The following is an 11,877-nucleotide window of genomic DNA, read 5'->3' on the forward strand; positions in this document are numbered from 1 at the left end:
CAACTAGAATAAAAAATAATAATAAAATAATGTTGAAGAAATTGTATTATGTACTTTTCCCCACAGCTGCGTTATGAAGATACATTCAATTTTTAAATCAGTTTTTCCAAAATTTGAAATTATAAGTCCCTAGTTACATAATATTATATTAAATATTACTTATACTTAACTATATATTTTAAGAATTTATTGTAATACTATTTATTATTATTATCAGTTTAAATTTACTGTGTCATTTATTTTAGTATATTATACAACATTTTATAAACCTAATTAATTGTTTTACTTTCAGTTTATACCTATACCTACCTACTTTCTTTATCTTCTACTTCTTCAGTTTTTGAGACCTTTGTGTCCTGTAATTACCTCGAACCCGTATATCTGCATCTAGTGTATTTATTTATACATTATATTAATTGAAATCTGTAGATATTGGTTAGTGACAGAATAATAATAATTAATATGATACCTACAGTGTTTTAATAAAGGAATGTATATACATTATACAATGTACCTATTAGCTTATATAATATCATGCATGTAATATGAATGTATGATTTTATAGAGACTATAATTAAAGCAGTAAAGCCCATAGGTAACTAATAAGAATGTACATAATGTCATAATATACCTGCTAAAAACTGTCTAAATCATTTAATCGTCATAGATTACTGTGGTATTAGATAATAACAGAATAGATGCATTATTTTGAATTAATGTAATATTGTTCAATATTTATTTATAATAGTATAAATACTAATGTATTAGCTACATAAGTAAATTACTAAATATAATTTTACCTATTTGCCTACCCACAACCTTAAATAATAGCATTGAATATAGAAACTATCTATACTCACTGATAATACGTAGGTACTGTAGTCTGTAGTCTATAATAATAGATCTTGTACAAATTGAAACCTATATAGATATAGTCACAGAATAAATATAGATATAAATTTGATTTTAAATAAAATTATCTGGGCACCTACATAATTTCATTTAAAAAAAATTTTACATGATAATATTTTGTTATAGCTGTTGGCTAATTTACTGTTTTCGTATTCCAATTATTTTACACAGGACTCTTTACTCAATTTCGACGGTTAGTTCGTCAGACGGATCTAATGCTTGAGCTCGACGGCAACAGATGGCGTTAGTAATTCCTTTTGATACAAATCCTACTCTATTTTTTTCTATATTTTAATTAATAAATCGTAAAATATTACATTTTTTATGACTTTTTTATTTTCCAATTGGGTTTTTATATTGTTTTTACTTAAAAGATATATACATAAATTTTAACCGATTATAATATTATTATATGAAATTAACCATAAGTATTAGTTTGGTATACAGAGATAAGAATTTGAATATTGATGGTAATATTATTATTAGTGTTTCTTCTTTTTTCTCTGGCTTATAATACGAGTTGGTACTCTGCATGATTTTTACCACCATCACAACAAGCCGCCACTTTTGCTGGTTTTGAATTGTATTTCTCCAGTTGTTCACTCCTATTCTTTCTAAATACTTATATTTACTAATTACTAATATCAAGCACGTCCACCTTTTATTGAATATAGGTACAATTAGTGCTACGTAAAATTGATTTTCTAAACAATATATTAGTTTATTTATTTTATAAATTTTCATTCTTGAATATCTGTATCTTTTTATATTTTGAGTACCTTATTTATGGAGTTAAGACATTAATTGATTTAATAAAAATATCAGTTTTTCTTAACATAAATAACATATGTTTGAACTGGGTACTGATATTTAATTTTTTGATTATGGAAAATTGACGTTTTCGTTGTCATGGTTACTTATTAACAAAAACATATTTATAATTCATAGATTTTCCTTGCAGAAGAAAAATATTGAGTATCATGCTATGTTTCCATTATCTCTTTTGTGAAGAAGATTAACAGAGCTCAGATAGATTTTTAAATAGTTTTAACCCTTTTATTGAGCGAAAATAGATTTTAGATAGTACCTATACCTATTGATTATATTATGATGAAGCATAAACTAGTTTCAGTAAATTCCCTTAGCGTAATATGTACTTACAATTGTCCAAAAACGTAAGCAAACATGGTTTTAACTGCTTATCCTCTATAATTGTTTTTAAAATGTAATATTACACAATACTATATTTTGTCACGAAATGAAGAAAAATGAAATTAATTAATAATTATACTGAATGATTTTATTCGGTACGGTTTTTATTTTCGTTTATTTTTTTTTACGTAACTTTTTATTAATTTTTCTTAAGAGGTTTTGGATAATTTGACTGTTAGGTAAATATAATTCATTCTGATCCTGTCTAAGTGTGTGCTGCTTGGATTTTTGAGCAAATTTTACTTCTAAAAAAAAGTATTTCTCAACAAAACATTGAAGACATGGATTTGAAAATCATTTATTACTTGAACTACTATTCCTTTTGTTAATAAAACAAATATATGTTCGATAATTATGTTGTACAATAACTAAATGTAAACCCAAACAAGATGGATAACATTATTTAGACGTTCGAGAATTAAAAATTAGCAAAATACAAGTACTTCATTATAAAATATAAAATATAAAAGATCTGTTTTTTCTTTGGACCAAACGTAGTTCATCGTCTACTATAGGTACCTACTCAAATTCAATTATAAAGAAAGGTAAACAAGATTTTTTTATTTATTACCCAAAAAACATATTATAAAACTATCGTTATTATGATGTTAGTTTAACGTTTTGTTTTATGAACTGAAGACACCAAAAGGTTTTTTAGTGGTATTGTATATGGAACAATAGATAAAAGACGAGTGTTAAAGATGCCGCCACTGCCGTCAACAGGTGTGGCCCTTATTGAGGATTACCATTAAATCGATAATTGAGATCGATCGTCAATAACGAAAGCGAGTTGTCAAGTTTTAATGGTAATGTATTGAAAAAAAAAATGAAAAGTGAGAAAGCTGTCTAAGACTACTCGATATCAAAAGTTGCATTCTATTGTCCAACACAACAGGACACTACTCAGCGTTAACTTCAGTCGAGTATTTTTCAAGTGCTCGCGCGTAACAATTCCCGAGAGTGTTTTAATCGTATTATTTTATTCTCTCTTGAAAAGGACGACAGGCTAGTACAATATCATGTTGTGTACTGCAGTTAAAACGGTATTTTATATTATTCAAATATCATATTAATATCTACATCGGGAAATTATGGACTCGCCGTGGATTGTCAACCCCAACGTTTCGTATTACGTGTCCAAAGTTTTCGGGTTTCTGCCGTTTGCCGGAAACAACAGGGTTAACATAGCTTCGTTGTACACTTTGATGTTGTGGACGTGTCTGGGCTTGTCCGGGGTTTACGTGAATGTGTACCATTTCAAGAAAAACCAAAACGTAGGGCCACAGTACAGTATGCTAACGAAGGTATGTTCACCGTCGTTCTAAGTAACAAACATAGAGACTCTCTTGACGCGAATGAGCAATAATCACTTATTATTAGTAATATATTATTTTCTGTTAGAAGTTCATAGAAATTTGTTATACCGGAAAGTCAAATTAAATTTTTATGAGCGTTTGAAGTTCAAATTTTTAAAACATTGGATATTTACTCGATTTCTCATGACGTGACGATTTTCTAATTTTGCTGTAATTCGAAACGAATAACCGTAGATACCTGAAATTTACACAATATGTTTATTATATAATTTTCTATACTTCATAAAATATACAAAATATTTGACTTGTTTCAAGTTGCTTACGGAGAATTTAAAATTTCAATTTTTTTTTTATAAAATATGTCAATACAACTTTATTTGTTGGGTCTAAAAGCGTAAAAATGTAATATAAAGCTTCTAATATATTGTTACAATAGCAGTTGAAAAATATTAAAAATACAAAAGCATATTTTTAATTCAAATTTGGATAAAATTACATATTAAAAACAAGAATAACAATTCTAGTTATTTTGTGGTAATTTAAAAATATTATTCATAGATAAATGAAACTTTTAGAGTATATTATTATATTTTATACACACAATGACATTTTCAAATGTAATTTTTTTGAAAAAAATAAATTTAACCTACTGTAATATATATTAATGCCTAATACTAAAATTAATAAATAAATCACAAATAATATCAAAAAATATACCTACTTAGTAATATCATACGCTGTCTGACCGTCTTCGCTCAGAATTGTTTTTCGTATACCACGATATTATATCATTGGATTGAAATTTAATACCATCAATAATAGTGATGCACTTGGAATCTAATGTACAACAGAGCGACATCCACTTACCCGATTTTTTAAATATTATATTCAAGGATTTATTAGTTTTATACCTAACAAATATAACATTTCTTCACTAGTCTGTTATCTATTAAAAATCGACTACCGGAAAAATATTGTACTCTTTAATGTTTTGTTATTTTGTATTTTAATAGCTTATACATGGTTTTATTACTATTACTAATATTATAGCAGGTGCGTTTATTTTATTTCAAGAGTTTATAAATATTATATACTTCTAAATCATTTTGTTCAAGAAAACAAGAGATAAACAGGATTACAATAATTACACATTTTTAGTGTTAAACCTTAATTAATATAGCATTGAAGACATGAGCTTGCTAAAGAGAAGAGTTTGGTAATCAGCATATGTGAGAAACTTTTGATCTACGATTGTACTTTATTACCTTAAGTTGAAATAAATTATTATTATTTATGAATATTTGTCCATTAGTCAAATGTTGGTTTAAACACGTTGTTAAATAATGTTAAAAACGATTCGTTGATAACATAACTCACTGCCTACCTCCCGATTTCAGGTGATTTTTATCGAAGTGCTGACCAAGCTCATCGTGACCATCTTCAGCATCTCAATTTCAGTCCATAGGAGCCAGGGCTATATTCAGGTGCTCGAAAAATTCTACAAATTCGACGATTCGGCGTCGAGGATACCGTGTCAGCCGAATGTGCACAGTCAAATTTTCTATGTGTTCTACGTCTTGACGATCGGCGTCCATAATTTCGTGGGCAGTTTTTACTACTCAACCGTCCCTGGGTATATACTGGTCGCGTGGAATGTGTTTTGCTCATCGACGATGCTGGTAATCGTCCAGTACATTACATACGTCCGGATGCTAAGAGATAGGTACGAGTTGGCCAACAGAATTTTCAAGAAAAGTGAGCGCACGCATTCCGGTATTCATTAATTTGACAACAACTATACAATAATATACAGATAAGCTCATAATTGATTAATAATTAATACATATTATACACATACATCCATTATCCTTTGAGTTCTGGTTAATTCAGTACAGGCATAGCTGGTATGTATCTGGTATAGGTGGTATGTACAATTTACAATGTACATGGTAATTCGGTATCTGGCATCGCATAAATGTATAATGTACACAGAACGATGTCTTAAGGTAATTTCCCTCAACGAAGGATATAATAAATTATATTTGATATTAACCACATATATACCTACTACCGAGCATACATATGATGTATGGCGTGGTTCGTCACCCTGTGTTTTGCAAATGTATTTCTCTGTTCTTAAAAAGCCAAAAAAATTTTTTTTTAATGTATACAATATTTATGTGTTACACTTGCATCGTATGCCTACCATATTACCTACGTGGTCTCGATACATGATGTAATTGTTGTGTAATTCGCTGTACTGCAACTACCAAGTTCCAAGCTTTTTAACATAAATATTTTTCTTCGAAATCTACCCTAAAATTGTCTCTGTAAATATTTTTTTCCTGATGTCCAAAAATTAACCTGAATAATTTTCGGAAAAAATAATTTATATTATTGGATATTATAGTCCAATGTCCAACATAGATAAAGGCATACTATTATAAAAAATTGTATTATCAATAAATTATAAAGTTTTGTGATTATGTATGATTATTGTAGTAATGATTATGTAAATATTATAACTACAAGTGTAAACCGATTGATATTGATCTTACAGGTGTGTTGAATAACTCTTTGCCTAATACAAAATACATATATCCCAAAGAAATTAACAGTTTGTTTACCGAACTCCGTGGACTGACGGAGGACGTAAAAGCCTATTACGCATATCACGCAGTACTAATCATCATTGAATCGGTTATAATACTCGTATCGACTGTGACGACATTGACAGTCAACTTCCTCAACGAGTTGGATACCGATTTCATCCGTAACGGATATTTCATGGGACACTGTTCTTTGAGGTTTTTGTTTTTGTTTTTTGTGGTTCGAGAAACTCATACGACTATACTGGAAGTACGAATAATATAATCTGTACCTATTTTAAACAAAATATATTATCATTATCTAGTATACCATTGTAGAATACTAAAGCTATTTAAATTTACATTTATCGATCAATTATTTAAAATAATAATAATAACATGATTCGATAAATGTCTTTTTGTAAATGTAACTATCTATAAATACCTCTAGTTGAATTACAACCATATTTTAAATCAAATAAGAACAGTTAATAAATTAAATTATGAAATAAAATATTTATTGAATTAAAAAATATATTAAAGGTGTGATCTACTACCTATTTAAAGTATACAATATAATATTATAAAAGTGTAAATAATAAAAGAATTATTTCGCACAGGCAAAAAATACTGTTTTGATTGGTCATGAAGCATTGAGTATCATATCAGATGTCACGACAGTGAAACATGTAAGTAAATTATTATTTCAAATACCTATACCTATTTAAAGTATTTAACTGTTTACAATTTAAATACTCATTATTTTATAGTTGGAAATAATCATATTAAATTGTTGGAACCATCCGGTTATATTTGATGTATATGATTTCTTCGATTTGGACTACAAACTTCTCCAGTCGGTATGTATTTATTTTTAAGAATACATGTGTTGTTATATTTTTAACTATTGCAGTTGACTAAATACTTATGAGTTATGATACTATATAAAAAAAATCATATTTATAACTCGCCAATTAATGTTTTAATATTAAAGCACGGCGTTGAACGAATTAATTGGTAGTTACGAACAGTGGCTATATAATGCTTAGATAATATATTAGAGGGAGTGTCGGAACTAGTTACAATTGAAAAATGATACAGTGGGACTAAATATATGAGCCGTTGGTACATACTAGGTATATTATTATATTATATTATAATTGTTCGTCCTACGACGTACCTCTTTACGATAAAATATTTTACACTTATTTAGTAAAAATAAATAATTCTAAAACATTCATTCCGTATTCGTACAACACTATGCACAGCCACTGCCACATTAATATTATATCCTCAAAAGTTAATTTACTTATTTACACGGTTATTTATTTATTAACGATTAATCAATTTTATATTGTTCATATTTTACGTGCATAAGCCCTCGTGGACTCACGGGAAAGTCTTCGATCTCTTATGGGAAGATTTAAATAAATGTTTTTCTCAGAGTAAATAATATATACTATGTATTATGATTTTGGCGATACGATATGATTTTCGTTGGGCCCAACTCAACGTATCTTATTAAGGTCTGTGCAATTGGTATACATGTAATAATTATTTAAGACTTCGCATTATACACAATATTATTATAGTTACGTGATATGACACCTTTCTGCCGGATTATTATAATAATTATCAACCATCGTGTTTCCAGATTATAGCATCCGTGGTGACATACGTAGTCGTTTTGGTTCAGATACAGTTGGTGATCATGGACATGTAGTCTTAACAGTGGTTAACCTCACACAGCTAACTACAATACATTCCTATATATTATCTTATAATCAATTATTAAAATAATTACTGTGTATTAATGTATTATAATAATATGTAATCACATTTATTTATATAATCAGCTAGGTTATAATATACCTACGTACAAGTTACCAAAAGAGTTTTCTGGGTAGTATTGTGGGTGACCAAAAATTATAAATTTAATTCGTTTTTTAAATATAAAACGTAGGAATATCATATTATTATGATCTTTATGATTTTATCCTCGCTATTTTTGTAATGAAAATGTATAATCATCCTGCACATCCAAACAAATAATATATTTATAAATATTAATACAAATATAATAATGATTTAGTATAACACTGTTAAATTATTTTAACGACCAGGGCGGGTCGTTGCCCATATGGCCACCCTACCATACGCCACTGATGCATGTTAAACTATATTATATATAATATACATAGTGTATCATTATATTATGTATATACCTGAATTCGTAAAATAAGATAAAATAATTTTAAAGTTTGAATAATTTATTTTTCATCACAATTATTCAAAATGAAACAACAGACTGTTAAAATAAGTATTCAGAGTTAATATTTATTGTCATGTTATTTGTTTTACATTGAAAATAAATTTTAATTTGCTAACTTGTATACTTAATATTTATAACTTTGTAAATTATGCGATTTAAATGAAATATGTATAATATTTTATTAGTATAGGCGTACTAGTGTGCCCACTATAGTGTAGATACCTACTATAATATTGTAGATTTTGTGGTATGTTATTAAACATAATTATTTCTAAAAATACGATATTATTATTTGTCTAATAAGATTTTCATAAATTGTATTCAAATTTTAAACTGCCTATGATGTTATGCTAATAACATTATAATCCATATAGAAGCTATTTAATGTGAATTATACTGTATGAATTTATTAATATTATTATATTTCTTAAATATCTTTGAATTTGATTAGGAAGTATAAATTTGTGGTTTACATATTTAAGCAATAATAGTTATCAAAATAATTGTATAATTATTTATTTATTGAAACATATTAATATATTATAGTACCTACATGTTTAATATTTAGTAGTTACGTACAATATTATGATCATAGAAAAAACTAAGGTTATCCTTAATAGGTTATCCTTAATATTAATCTTTAATAATAGGTGTTCCTATTACTTCCTTATAGACAACTTAAAATCTAAAATAATTTAAGTATGATTATATGTAACTATATTTTATAAGAGTTTTTAAAAATAACAATTCCCCTCTCCCCCCAGATTATTGTATTATTATAAAGCTAACAAAAATGTAATTAAAACATAACATTTTAAATGTATAGCATAAGGTATACCTAGGTATAGCATCATAAGAGTATTTTTTTTGTAAATTTAAAGTTATTTAGATATTATAGTACTTACATAGCTATTATTACAAGTTATAACATTAATATTTATAAGATATGTTTCTGTATTTTTATAGATTTATAATTATTGAATAGCCCGAATAGGTAGGTATACTGTTATGAAGTACAATAATAAAAGTAATAACAATATCATTATAAAACATATTTTAATAATATGAGAAAGAATAAGACATATTGTTAAGTAGGAAGGCACTATCTACCAATATGAAAAACAAAATTAGCACAAATAGCTTATAAATAGTTAAATAAATAAAATTTCAATTTAGATTACCTATCAACTTTTTTCAAAACAACCATCTGTAGTCTAACTATAGACTATACTAGAGACGATATTTTAAAAAAGAAGATCACAGGATTTTTTTAAATGCTATAAAAATCTAGTTATTAATGTTTATATTTCAAAAATCCCTGAAATCAAAATTTTAATAAATGCGTTATTAAAGGACATACCTAGTACAAGATATTATGATATCCCATATCCATAATTCTCGGTGAATCACCAATATGATATACCAATATCTTGGAGTGTGGAAATATGTTTGTCCTATTTAATACGGATAATGGGTTATAAAACTATCATACGTATCACACGTATTGACACGATAAACGAATTATTGCACGACAGTAATAATAATTATTGTACATGTAATTTCCACGCGTTTTAAAAGCAATACTCGTCGCCCGATTGTAGTTCGTAACATAATATTATTATAGTCATGTAAAGGTGTATCCAAAGTTGTAATACGGACGAGATTTATTGTCTTTTATGCGACCGTCTTCTTTTTGATCTATTTGACGGCGACGATTCAAAAACCTAATTATATATATATATATATATTATAAATACCTAATATGGTGCAGTCTATATAATACGCTTGGGAGACTACCCGCCACCTGCCTACCGTGCGCACGTGTAGTAAAACGCCATTTTCTTTGGAAGATTTTTTTTCTCTTTAATCAGCCGACAATCTTTTTTATATTTTTTTCCGTTATCATTGTTGTCTGTTATATATCAACGACACTCCAATCGTGAGCCGTGGATTTTATTTTCCGGTCCATCAGTTGTCGTCGTCGTGTATAGGTACGCGTGCGCGCACGCCAGGCCCATGCGATAGACCAGCGGGAAGAAATCAACATCATGGACGGATTCGATTAACTGGCGTTTCACACATACACACACACACACACACACCTTACTCAGTACCTAGCCTATGGTCAGGTAGTACTTATATTACTACCTACTTACACAATATACATAATATATATATGATATATCTATTATTATGTTACCTATATTATAGACGCCGTACGATTGAAATCACGGACGGTCCGCGCTATTACCCGCCACATTGACTTTTCAGTCTCGTCCTATATTATGCAGTGTAAATGTTATAATATTATAGTATTACGCGCACCTAATGCGCTCATCAGGTCATCCGTCTGCTGAGACGGGCACTATATATTATAATATTCACCTGTCGGCGCCACTTACACGCACGTCGGATGACCGCAACGGTAGGATAAAAAATAATAAGAATAATATGAACAATATTCTTATATACCTACATGGTAGGGTTATAATAAAAACCGGTCAGGACGTGCTCGCAACGGACTAATATTTGTAAACCGCACGCGCACACGCATATGGTACGCCCACTGTGTGCCGTACGTTATGATATAATTTTATTCTCATTAACCCTTTGCGATATCGTATTGGTTACCCTTTCGCTCCCGATAACAATGATAATAATATTATGCAGGTGTCGACGGGCGGCGAATTGGAAACAGATCTAATCGACCGTTTAGTTCACATGACCGTGTCCGACCGCGCGGGGTTGTCTCTGCACTCTGCTATAATAACGTACGTTATTAATATTACGCAGTCGTCGACAGGTATTATTATAGATGATATATTATATTATGTATTGAACGAAGTTATATCGAAATATGGGAGGTGCAGCAGGTAGCTAGAAATGTAACTGCGTGGTAGCGCTCGTTTACTGATCGCAAGAAAATATTAATGTAAAAGTACATGTAGGACGTAGGTACTAGGTAACTATATAAGTATAAATTATATGACGTACCTACTTAGTTAAAATAGCTCGTCTGAACATCCCTCTCGAGGAACAATAAACAATTTATTATGTATAAGTAGTACCTACACAAGGTTATTCACTAATCATGCCCATTGCAATAATTTAACATTTCTCACTACACTTTTAAGTTATAATAGAGAATTCAAATTCAAATTCAAATTCAATTTTTTGGAAGTTTTATGTATTCTTAAAGATCGTATTTTTAATAATTCTTTTTTTAGTTCATAAAATTATAATTTCTAATCACAACAAAAATATTTTATTTAACAGCATAACATGTTTTGACCTTTGTTGTAAATTCAGCTGGTTTTGACGAAAATGCAATAAATGTGTTGTAAAATCGCAAATAATATATATATTATATATAGGTATATATTAACTATCTGACCTCGGACATTTAAGGGGCCTGTACTACCTTTTTTTGCTCAAAAACATGCCTTACAGGAAAAACTCCCACGCCTCGTAGTGTTCCGATTTCAATATATTTTTTTTTTTTTTGAAAAACAATCACCTCTTACAGTGCGCATTGGACTTGGATTTTCAAAATCCTATTTCTAAACCACAAAACACG

This window comes from Acyrthosiphon pisum, chromosome A2, assembly GCF_005508785.2.
Source record: "Acyrthosiphon pisum isolate AL4f chromosome A2, pea_aphid_22Mar2018_4r6ur, whole genome shotgun sequence".
Classification (NCBI taxonomy): Eukaryota; Metazoa; Arthropoda; class Insecta; order Hemiptera; family Aphididae; genus Acyrthosiphon; species Acyrthosiphon pisum.